Below are 12016 nucleotides of genomic sequence, written 5' to 3'. Positions count from 1 at the left end.
AATAATTATAAAATGAATCTCCTTAACAAAAAGTCAAATATCCAAGTTACTATAAAATACAGCTATTTAACAGGAAAATACCAATTTCTAACACAAATAACAGGAGATCTTACTTTACACCATCCTTGTCACTTTAAATTTATTTTTGTTGTGATAGAGAACAAAACTTAAATTTGAAATATTCACAACTTGCTTCTGCTTATTTCCAAACAAGGAAAGAGCTTTTAGTTTCAGTGATGGGTCCTTGCTTTGATCAGGGTAATGGGTGAAGCTAGAGAATTGAAAGAAGATGAGAGTGTATTGGATCACTCACTATACATAGGACAGGGAAAAGAACTTCTGGGGCTGTGGGGATAATGAGGGGAAAAAATACTGAGGAGGAGGAAGAGGTGAGCTAATATAAAATTTAGGTCAATATTTACCAGTACTTGTTATGTGGATAGCTCAGTGTCACCTGCTGCAAACAAAAGTGCTTTCTATACATTCAAATTATTTAAATATGTATCCTAATTCATCAGTTCTTGGCATATGTGGGGCAGTGGATACAGAGAAGATAGTACCAGCCCATAAAAGAGGCAATTCATAACTACGGAGCATGGATTTGTTGAACTTGCGTGGGACAGGGAAAGCCTTGTCCTAGGTGGGAAAAGCCCTGGACTTACCAGCTTTGAGTCCCTGGACTGGTTAATATTTCATTATTTCTTAATCTCTAAAATGGAGAAATACTTATCTTGCCTAAAAACCAATGGGCTAGATCGGGGGATCTGTTAAGGTCCCTCTTTCAATTCTAAGATGTTATAATTTTAGAAAGTATTAGAACTGAAACATATTTTACTAGCATAGGCTTTTCAAGGATACGGACTTGGATTCAAATCTCTTTTGCAACACTGACTAGGGGATTGTACCAGGAATGCTACTTAATGTTTCTCATTTTATGTTTCCTATTTTGTAAAGCAGGAATATCTCATAGGGTTGTTACAGGAATACAATGAGATAATGTTTGTAAAGCAGTTAGCATGGTTCCTGGTCCATGGAAAGCTCTCAACAGACAGAAAACACAAAAACAACCACACCCATAACCACAAGGCTTGAAATCAAATGATTTACATGCTTACAATTTTTTAGACAAAAAAATAAACCTAACTGGAATACCCAACTCTTTGCATTTCAGTTTAAGAAGTTTGTAATGATGTGTGAAATTATGCTTGAGAAACTATTTAGCTCACAAATATAATAATTTGTTTCCCTTTATGCAGATGATGATGCATTTACACAGATTTATTAATTTTCTTTTCCTTGAAACTCAAAAATATGATCCTGAATTCATGGGAAGAACAGTACAAAATTGTTAACAACCTTCAAAAATATAAGGTGGAATACTAGAAATTTCACAGTCTGCATATTGGTAAGATTATTCTCCCATCTTTTGGAGGTGGATAATATGCCAGTATTCTCCTTTTTCATGTACTAATCAAGCTAATGGTCTGTTCTGGGATTATTTCTTCCCTTCCCCTTCTTAGAGAAAAGATTTGCTAGAGCTTATGTCAGTGCTGGGATCCAAGGCAAAGACCAGGGATCTGGTGACTATCCACAGGAGTCTGACAGTGAGGTCCTCACCAGCTGGGCCAGTCTTAGCAAATCCTAAAGTGAATCAAGCTTAGGTCTGAGCTCCTTCCATATCCTATTTCCTTCCTTTCCCCTGCCTATTTTAAGTATTAAGTAAAACAACTGTTTTGCTTCATGGTACTGTTTAAGTAAAGCATTTGCTGATAGAGACTTAGGATAAAACTTGTCCTGGGGATAGTTTTTAGCTTTTAATTTTGAAATAACTATAAAGGCACAAAAAGTTGAAAAAAATAGTATGGCGAAGTCCCATATGCCATTCACCAGCTTCCCCTAATGGTAAAATCTTACCTAACTATAGTAAATTATTAAAACTAGGAAATAACACTGGCAAATATAATTAACTAGAGTATAGACAGAGGAATTTTTTAAAGAATGAAAAAATTTTAAGACTAGAAGAAAATCTTTTCTGAATCTTAATATACCTCTATCTTTGTACACCTCTGTTTTCGCACATGTCTCACTGAATGGTGATCTGCATTAACTTGCTGTCTTCCCCACTCTGTGCCTTCAGAGCAGGGATCATGCTGTATTGATTCCTTAGTCCTATTGTTTACTAACGTACCTGGCATTCAATAGGTATTTTCTGTTAAAAGGATGACTAATATGAGTAGTTGCTTACGTCTCTAAAGGGCTTCACAGTTTTCAAAGCCTATTTATACAAGTTATCTCAATCGAGAATAATCATGGTCTAGGAGAAAGGGCATAAACTTTGCAAGCATTCACATCCTGGCATTCATTAAGTTGAATCTTGTGCCAAGGCACTGAATGTCCCTAGGTCGTGCCTTCCTTGTGTGCTTAATTGTGTCTGCATAATAGAGTTGTGAGATTTGAGGAGGCAATTTTAAAAATAAAGAACCAAACATAGGGGCTCTGGGAGGTGGAGAGGGTAAAAGATTTGATTGCCATTTTATAAGCTAAAACCCAGAGAGAGTAAGTTATTTGTCAGCAATCATAGAGCTAGTACATGGTCATGCAGTTCAGCACCATAGGTCAGGTGTTTCCCATGATATCACATCACCTTTCCTGGGGACCAGAAGAGTGAATTGAAAAAACAAAACTAAACAAAGCAAAAACGTTGGGGGCACTTATAGAGATTTACAAATTTGTCCTTAAGTATGGTTGTTGACTACCTTTGCTGTGTACACAGGAAATTCTCACTTAGGTTGGGGGGTGGGTGATGGGCTAAAGTAAAGGGGAGTCATGGTTGTGAATTGCTATCTCAGGGAATCCCTGCTAATGCTCCCCCACCTCAACACCCAGTTAATACCATGAGACTTGATACCAGGAATCTTGATACCAAATTCTCCATCAAATATTTATGCCCCCATTCCCTATGGAAGGTATGGGAAGGTGAGAACTTGAAGCTGTCACGTACTCACATTGCATTATCAACTTTTCTTTTTAATCAGAAAGGAATTTAAATTTAAAAAGATGGATGGTTGTGGTATTCTCATCATTACTATTTTCTATTTTATGGTCATGAAACTAATTTCTTGATAACCAAAGACTACGTGTAAACATGCAACTTTTTTATTAACCTAAAATAACTGTTAACACGTTAGCTAAAGTTGCTTCTCAACCTGTCCTGAACACCTTTTAATACTCTTGAATTCTGCACACTAGAATGCCTATCTTGGAAGTATTCTTTTGGCTTATTCAATCTATTCATTTCATAGAAATGGATTAGGGGATGGCAAAATATGTGATCGATTTATCAGGCTGCAAACAGGAGCTCAAACACTGGATTATAATGTGAAACATTCAATTTTTGGTAATGGTTTGTGATTTGACTTTTCCCCCTGCAGTTAAAAAAAGGGAATATCAGTAATCAAGATTAGAGATGGAGAAAAGTGGGCTGGAATATTTCTCTAGGATTCTGAGTAGTTTCTCTGGGTTTGATGCTGTCTTTCACCTTTGTTCGTTTAGGTGAGGTATACTAGAGGTAAGGAGGAGAGAAGGAGAGAAAAGAAAAAATAATCACTTTGGTACAGTACATGCCTTCAGAAGTGGGAAAGTTAGGATTGAAAGTTACCCTGATCCATTTCTCAATAGAATACCTTAGTGTAAACAGAACTTTTTCAAACTTTTAAGAGATAGAGGAATATGAACATGTTTGTGAGTTCTAAATTTGTTAAAGCTCACATTCCCAGAATAACAAGGTATTACAGGTACCCAGAAAGTCTCTTTCTCGGCTTGGCTTTGAATTTCTCATCACTTATTACCTAAGAAACAAAAACATTTTATTCTTATCTCCATAATATAAATCAAATGGGCTTAATGCACAATGATTCTTCCCTTGGAATTAAAAAAAAAGTTTTTTTGAAAAATAAACCAGGGTGCACATAGAGAAAGCAAAATTTTTAATTATAGTAAAGGTAAAACGTCCAACTGAAACTCCTTGTATGTCTGTCTTTTTCATTGCTTTGTGCCTTCCTTTGTTTTTATTTCTAGGAATACTGAGAAATCTTGCTAAATAAAAAGAGTTGTATGAATGTGTCTCGCTGCCCAGAAGCACACTTATGATATCAAATCACAAAGGATAAGGATGACAAAGGATTACAACTACACAGAAAATGAAACAAATATGAAGACTTCCCCAGGATATTTCAATGAACATATTCCTTAAACACAATTTCTCTAAGGATTACTACTCTTAAATATTATAGCATTTCTTATAATACTAATTATACAAATTGGTTGTTATGAAGCACAGGCTTACATTTCAATGAACATATTCCTTAAACACAATTTCTCTAAGGATTACTACTCTTAAATATTATAACATTTCTTATAATACTAATTATACAAATTGGTTGTTATGAAGCACAGGTTTATGTGGCATGTTAGTCTTGTCTAATTACTGACTATGACAAGACAGTCCAGTTTTTAATACAAATACCAGATAAGTACCAAGAAGAATAGTTCTGAAGTGAGATCACAATTTTACCAGAAAATAATTTTTATGTTAAAAGCATAAATGTAAGTAATCAGCATTTGTTCTTGTAGCGTTTTTAATACAAATACCAGATAAGTACCAAGAAGAATAGTTCTGAAGTGAGATCACAATTTACCAGAAAATAATTTTTATGTTAAAAGCATAAATGTAAGTAATCAGCATTTGTTCTTGTAGTTGTGAAGGTTAAATGAGTTTAATACCAGTAAAGCGCTTAGAACATGGGCACATGTCAGGTATTCAGTAAACATGTGTAGAGTGTAGAATGGTTCATTTAAAACACACACACACACACACACACACACGAACACAGACAAACCTGAGTAGCAAGGAAAAGTTTCAAACAGAGAACAGGCTCTTCTTGCTTACTCTGCACATCTTGTTTCTATGTTCTGCAACAGTCTACAAATAAGAGTGTGTATGAACAGTGACAAATGACTGAATGATCAAAGTCATACTCCTAGAAAGAAACTGAGCTAGAGATATATCACAAACAATTTTTTTTTTTTTTCTCTACGACATAGGACTAGGAAAAGAACAGAACTACACAGGGCAAAAATGCCTCTGTGGAGTTAACTATAAAGAGTTAACTGTAGCAATCTTTTATAATCTGTCTGAGCTTGGGAATTTGAACAGTAGGCTATGATTCAAGGAAAAATACAAAAGAATTTAAAATTGAGCGTTCTTTTGAACTTGTGAATTTAGACACAGTGGAGAGTAAGACATGCTGTGGAGTAAAGCAGTCCTGGGTTTGAATCATAGGTACCCTGCTACTTTAGAGTTGCGCAGATGCTTACTCTTAACAGAGCCTTAGCTTTGTCTCCACAAACATCTATCTAGCAAGGGAGCCGTGATGACAAGCACAGTGCACACTGATGTCTGGTGCAGGTCCTAGTGTATAACAGGTGATTACTAAATGGCAACCATTCATATGATGATGATTTTTATAATTTTACCAGCAGGGAAAAAAAGCATAAAAATGCAAAGAACATTTCTGTGGAATACATTTTCTTTTAGCCGGGCTGTATTATTTTTATTTTGCAACTTGATTATGTATTCCTAGAACAAATGGGTAGCACATTGACATGAAGAATTTGTTTGTGAGATTAATGCCCCCTGCTTGTAGAGATTCTATAAGTAGAATCGGTTTAATAGCCTATTTCTAAACCGTGGCTAAAATGTTATATTAACACTGCTTTTTTGCCTGGTATAATTAATTTCCCTAAAGGAGAAATTGGGTATAGGAATCTTCACAAGTCCTTATTCATTCAGCAACAGATTTATTTAATGACGACCCTTTTTTGTAGAAATGTTTATGGTTAACTGAGTTTAAATGCCCATTAAATATTCAATATTTTTAACAATACTTGAAATGTTTTAAGAATATTGTGTGGGTGGCTAATGGCTTATTTATTATTTGAGAAACAGTATTTCCTGGAAGTATTTTCTGGAAGGCAGTATCAGAAGGGGGATTCATAAGAAGCTTCTCAACAGTGAAGTTTAGGTACTTGCTTTGGGAATTGTCCCAGTATAAAGTAAGCTGTCAATACAAAGGCTTTCAAAGTCATTCTGATGTTATTTTATTAACTCTTAAAATTTTGCCTGAGCGTATGTCATAGACATATACAATTGTGGGCCAGTACCCAGGAAGTGCTCTTTAACAATGTATTTTTAATCTACTCAAGTTATCAGTGAAAAATTTCAAAATCACTTCTCATTTTATTAAGAGTATATTAGGTTTTATTAAAATAGATATTTGCCTAAAGGAATAATTTTTGATATTTATTTTCTCAAGATGCCACTTTTTTCTTATTTTGGCAAAGGCAGTGAATCTGGACTATTAATTTTATATAAGTACATTGGTGGAAAAACCCAAAAGTGATGAATATAGAATACCCTAACCACTTGCAGCAGGTACTATTGGTATTTTGGGCTGGGGAATACTTTATTGTTAGGGGCTGTCCTTTGCACTATAGGATGCAAAGCATCCTTGTCCTCCACCCACTAGAAGCTTGTAGCACTCCACAGTTGTGACAGTTAAAGGTGTCTTCAGACATAATCAAATGTCCTTTGGGGGACAAAATAGCTCCTGATTGCTGTAGCAAGAGGCTCCCCTGAATAATGTTTAAGTATTGATTTTTTTTTAAGTACATTACTGAAATCGAATTCTTATTACCTAAAATTTGAATTAAAGTGTGTTTTCTCATTCTCTTATTTTGCAATTTAAAGACAAACATTAAAGAGTTTTGAAAACAAACAGATGGTGTGTGTTCCTAGCCTTCTCTTTCTGCCCACGTTGTTTAATTGTAAACTTGCACTATGGGCAGGATAGAACCTGTGATGTCAATGCCTCTACTTGGCTGAACATGTCAAGGTTTTCTACCCTAGACTTGGTGCTGACACAGGTTAATAGAAGTTAATACACTTTCTTATCTTGGAACTTCTTAAAAAATCATATTGAAACTCTCTGAATAATAACAAAAGCTCCTATTTGAAAATTACTTCTTGTAGCAACCTAGTGGGTCAAGTCAGAAAAGCATTATTAACCTGCCTTGTGGTTTTGCCATGCCATCATGACTGAAATAGACCACTATGTTCTTCAGTATCATATTGTAAAATTAGATAATGACACTTGAGGGCTTTTATCCATGCTTCTGGACCTATTCACCAAGATTATTTTCAACAGTAAAAACAGCCATTTTATTAAGTGTTTTTTTGTAAACCTGGGAAAGTCTCAGTGCAAGAGACTGGTAAAATCTCAATCAGAGCCTCATGATGTAGAGATATTCAGATACATCAATCCTAAATTAGAAATATTAAGTGCAATCCAAGGGCTAAAATGCATGCTGTCAAATTGTTCATCCTCTGAATCCATTTCTGGTTGACAACTGTCAGTCAGACAAGACTCTTGAGATTACTCATTACCTCTAAATCACACCAAAAGGCAAATTCAGCTGTCTTGATTTAAGACTAGTTAAAAAATTCTGAAATGAAATGACATTTGGGGAATGATATCAAGCAAAACATTCAATTGAGATTACTCATTACCTCTAAATCACACCAAAAGGCAAATTCAGCTGTCTTGATTTAAGATTAGTTAAAAAATTCTGAAATGAAATGACATTTGGGGAATGATATCAAGCAAAACATTCAACTGGGACAGAACAATTAATAGGTACAGGTATTTCAGAAAATATTTCATACAAAATCTAAACAATTTCACCCTTGGTGAAAAGTGATCAGAAACTATTGTATCATTTTGGCAGAAAATCAACCATTAAATGGTAAGCCAAGTCCCATGTGCATTCTTGGGTTGCCATATATTCCACTGAGGGATATCATTGGGACATAGCAGAATTAAGTGACCCTCTGCAAAACTGGTAGCGTGAAAAAGACGGACAAAGTCAACAAGCTCAACTCTACCTATCTAATCTAATCTATCTAGCTGTCTATCTGTGTTATCTATCTACCTACCTACCCATCATCTTAAGTAGTAAATACCAGTTGATGGCATTTGTTAAGTGTAAACTCTGTGCAGAGTTTATATTCTTAACCTTATCTTAGTTCTCTTAAACTATTATAATTGAGTACATTCAGGCTTTAGGCTCATTTTCAGATTGAGCCTACCTGATTCAAGACTGACAGTATAAAAGAAGTGATACAATTTTGGTTGGGACAGTGGATGGGATCTGGAATTTGTCTTGCTGCTTCATGTCTGGTAACCTGTGTGCTCCCTGAACAGCCATCTTCCTTCCCTCTATTCCCATAACCTCATTGCTCATGCTCAGTCATTATAGTTAAACTTCATCAGCTTCAGAGTTCTTGCTTGCACTTCAGGTTTCCTGCTACCATAGGAGCCTTGCTGCTAAGTCCTGCTTGCCTGCCTATGATTTAGCTTGCTCTTCAACCCATGGAATCAACCCTACGGGAGATTTATGAGTGCTCTTTTTTTTTTTTTTGTGACCGGTAAGGGGATCGCAACCCTTGGCTTGGTGTCATCCGCACCACGCTCAGCCAGTGAGCGCACCGGCCATCCCTATATAGGATCCAAACCCGCGGCGGGAGCGCTGTTGCACTCCCAGTGCTGCACTCTCCGCGCACCGGCCATCCCTATATAGGATCCAAACCCGCAGCGGGAGCGCTGCTGCACTCCCAGTGCTGCACTCTGCTGAGTACGCCACGGGCCGGCCCTATAAGTGCTCTTTGCTCGAGCCTCATAATCCCAATGATCTCCCCTTTAGGCACTACCAGTGTGTTGCTGATGACTCTGTGTCTCATTTGGGACTTCCTGGTTTATACAAGGGATGTCTCCTACCTGCTGGAAGGCAGAATAAATTAGAAAAGTAAAGGTTGCTTGTTCCAACAGTAACAGTAGAATTTTGGGAATTCTAGTCCCAGTTTTTCTAATTAGACCTGTAACCTCTGGTAAGTCACTTAAAAGCTCTGGTCTTCAGTTACCTCACTTGTAAAACAATTAGCTGATCTAGATGAATTACAGTTCTGTCATTTTATGAAGTACGATACTCCGTTTTCAAGTAATTTATAAATTAGTTATGGAGACAGAATGCACATACGTAAATTGCCTAAAGTATATTTTTACTAATTCCTCAATGAATTCAAATTGATGAAAATAAAGTATTAAACAGGAGATGAGAGAGCATCAGGGAGACTGATACAGAGAGCTAGGTGGGGCCAACTGTGGAAGGTTTTTTAGGGAAGGAAAGCTGTGTACTGAGTGTGGAAGGGACAGAAAGACAGAAGGGATGCAGTGGCTTAAAATTTGTAGCACTCTGTTAGCAATTAACCAAAGCTTTTAGAGTCACTGTCAATGAATCTAGGTGCTGCTTTGTAGGTGTCCCTGTTAACATCTGTGAGAGTCCCTAAACTTCAGTTTGTTATTTTATTTTATTTTCATTTTTTTTGTGACCGGTAAGGGGATCACAACCCTTGGCTTGGTGTTGCCCACACCGCGCTCAGCCAATGAGCTCACCGACCATCCCTATATAGGATCCAAACCCGCGGCAGGAGCGCTGCTGCACTCCCAGCGCCACACTCTCCTGAGTGAGCCACGGGGTTGGCCCCCCTAAACTTCAGTTTAAATGCAACTATCTTGGATTCTGCTTCAAGGAAAGGGGAATAATAGATGGATTCCTGTGGCAAAACTAATCTGCCACATTCCAGTGATTTGCACTTGATGAAGGGGGTTTGTCATCTCTATAAGTCAGAGGTTGTCCTGCAAGGCATTGTGGAGATAGGCTGGGAAGTCAGGGTTTCTTCATTTCTTTAGCTCCTTCCAAATATTCCTCTTCCTTGTCAGAATACTAACTTTTGATTTTGGTACAGAGTTGGATTTTTGCAATGCCATGAGAAATGTTACCTGATCTGCAGTGGTCTTTGCAGAAAAGCTCTCCCTTAATAAAGCTGTTTGTTTCTTCCTTCTGCTTTTAGAAGATTTATCAGTCAGCATAGACTGGATTACACTGTGATAAAATACAGCCACAAAATCTCAGTTGCTTAAGTCAACAGAAACGTATTGCTTACCTCTCGTGACCATCACGGCCATCATGGTCAGTAGGGGGCTCTGGTCACTATAGTCTCTCAGGCACCAGGCTGGTGGCGAGTCCATGTTGTCATGTGCATCCATGATCATCAAGGCAGGAAAAAGGCAGCATGGCGAATTGTCCTCTTGCTCTTAAAGATTCTACTTAAAAAACATACACATCATGTCTGCTCCATTTCATTGGCCTAGCTTCAAAGTGGTAAAGGAAGGACAATCCAACCCCGTGCCTGGAAGGAGAAGAGCCGGAAATATTCTAATGAACGGCATTAATGAAAACTTCAGTCTTCCTTTCTGATCCCCTCTAGTACATAATACATTAACTTCTTTTCCAAGGAAGACGTTTCAGAAGTTATCCAGTCGCAGTGTCAGACTCCCAGTTCAAGGTTGCTGAGTGATGGATGGTAGGTGCTTCCTATATGATGTCTAGATATGGGTTCTCTTGACTAAATATCTATAAACTGAAAAGACAAACTATCTGCCTCAATATATATGTCTCACAGTAGTGAAACAGGGGCAAAATAACTGCAATAAACATTCTCATTAACAAGGGGAAGGTTAGGGGAAACCCCGCAGATAGTTGTCTGTAGAAGTTCTGAAGTCCTGCTGGGCAGATGAGCTGAGCTTCCCTATCCTGAGGATGGGGAAATGTTCCTTAATTAGGCCCAGTCTACTTTCTGGGAGAGACAGCCCAATTCATCCTTCACTGTGGCCCTCTTTCTGCACTCTAGAAGGTCCTTCTTTTGCATTTATCTTCAATGGCCACATCTAAAGTGGGCATTGGGAAGTATGTCCTTTTTGGGGAATGAGGTTGGCGAGGCAGAGGAAAAGAAAGATTGACAGAGGAAAAGACAAATGACAAATAGATAAATTATTAGCTAATAGGAGTTGAATGAGAATACTGTCAGGCTTTATGAGGAGCTTTTTGAAGAACATGAAATGTAACTACTATTATCATGATAGTCATAAATGCAAACGTTAAAAAATATAAAATTATGCAATTAAGTTTATGATTTTGCTATGTGAAGATAGATCAGTTTTGTCGTATTACTTTCCTTCTTGTGAAATAACACTCTTCAGGCTGTGCTACTGAACTAAAAAGGTGTTGGAATAAGAAATCCTAGTTGTGAAAACAAAAATGTGTCTCCTGTTTCTCATTTAATCTTCTTTTAGAATTACTGGAGTTTGAGTTTGAGTTCCTGGAATTTCTAAACTATTTCCCAGATAACTGGCTATGGGTCATTTCAGGATGTCATGAAATAGCTACAGGGATTTTCTCTGCTATTTTATCTTCCAGAGACTAACCAAACACAACATATAATTGAGTCTGGTTGCAAAAAAAACTTATTGAAGACAGGTTTTGGCAGCTCCTCATTCCTATCATGTTTACAGGTTGTTCTTCACCTTTTGTGGTGAAGTTGGGACTTCTCCACAACTTGTTCATCTGCAAACACATCAAATAGTCACTTATTTATGAGGTCAAATATCTTACCAGATTTGTTATGGGGGTATAGAAAATTTTCTCAATGAACTATTGCAAGATGTGTGTAAATTGGAACCATGGGGAGATAGAGAGGAGGTACCAGGGGTAAAGCAAATTCAGTCATGGTACAAAGGCCAAGTGGAACCAGGGGAATTCAAATTGGAAACACCAAGAATCAAACAGGATCTTAGAAAAAGCTTAGAGGAGTATTGGGCATTAATGATCAATAAAATGAAAAGAATGTCAGGTGGGAGGAGAATGGGGCTCTGGAAGTGGATGCTAGATGAACTGATTTAGCATGCTGGACCTCTTGTTCTTGAGACCATTTTAACTAGCTATGGGACACTTTAGACATTGTCTGGTACTGAGTACTGGGTGATTGTCCTGGAGGAGAGGA

At 37.3% G+C, this 12016-nt stretch overlaps 1 pseudogene; it reads left to right on the top strand.

Annotated features, from left to right (window-relative positions):
• Nucleotides 1-10533: 10533 nt before the first annotated feature.
• LOC103608733 overlaps nucleotides 10534-12016 on the top strand; it is a 4436-nt pseudogene continuing 2953 nt past the window's right edge.

The sequence above is a fragment of the Galeopterus variegatus genome, unplaced genomic scaffold (genome assembly GCF_000696425.1).
Source record: "Galeopterus variegatus unplaced genomic scaffold, G_variegatus-3.0.2 Scaffold8755, whole genome shotgun sequence".
In the NCBI taxonomy this organism is placed as follows: Eukaryota; Metazoa; Chordata; class Mammalia; order Dermoptera; family Cynocephalidae; genus Galeopterus; species Galeopterus variegatus.
The sequence above is the reverse complement of the archived record's forward strand: the minus strand, read 5'-3'. Positions and strand labels throughout refer to the sequence as shown.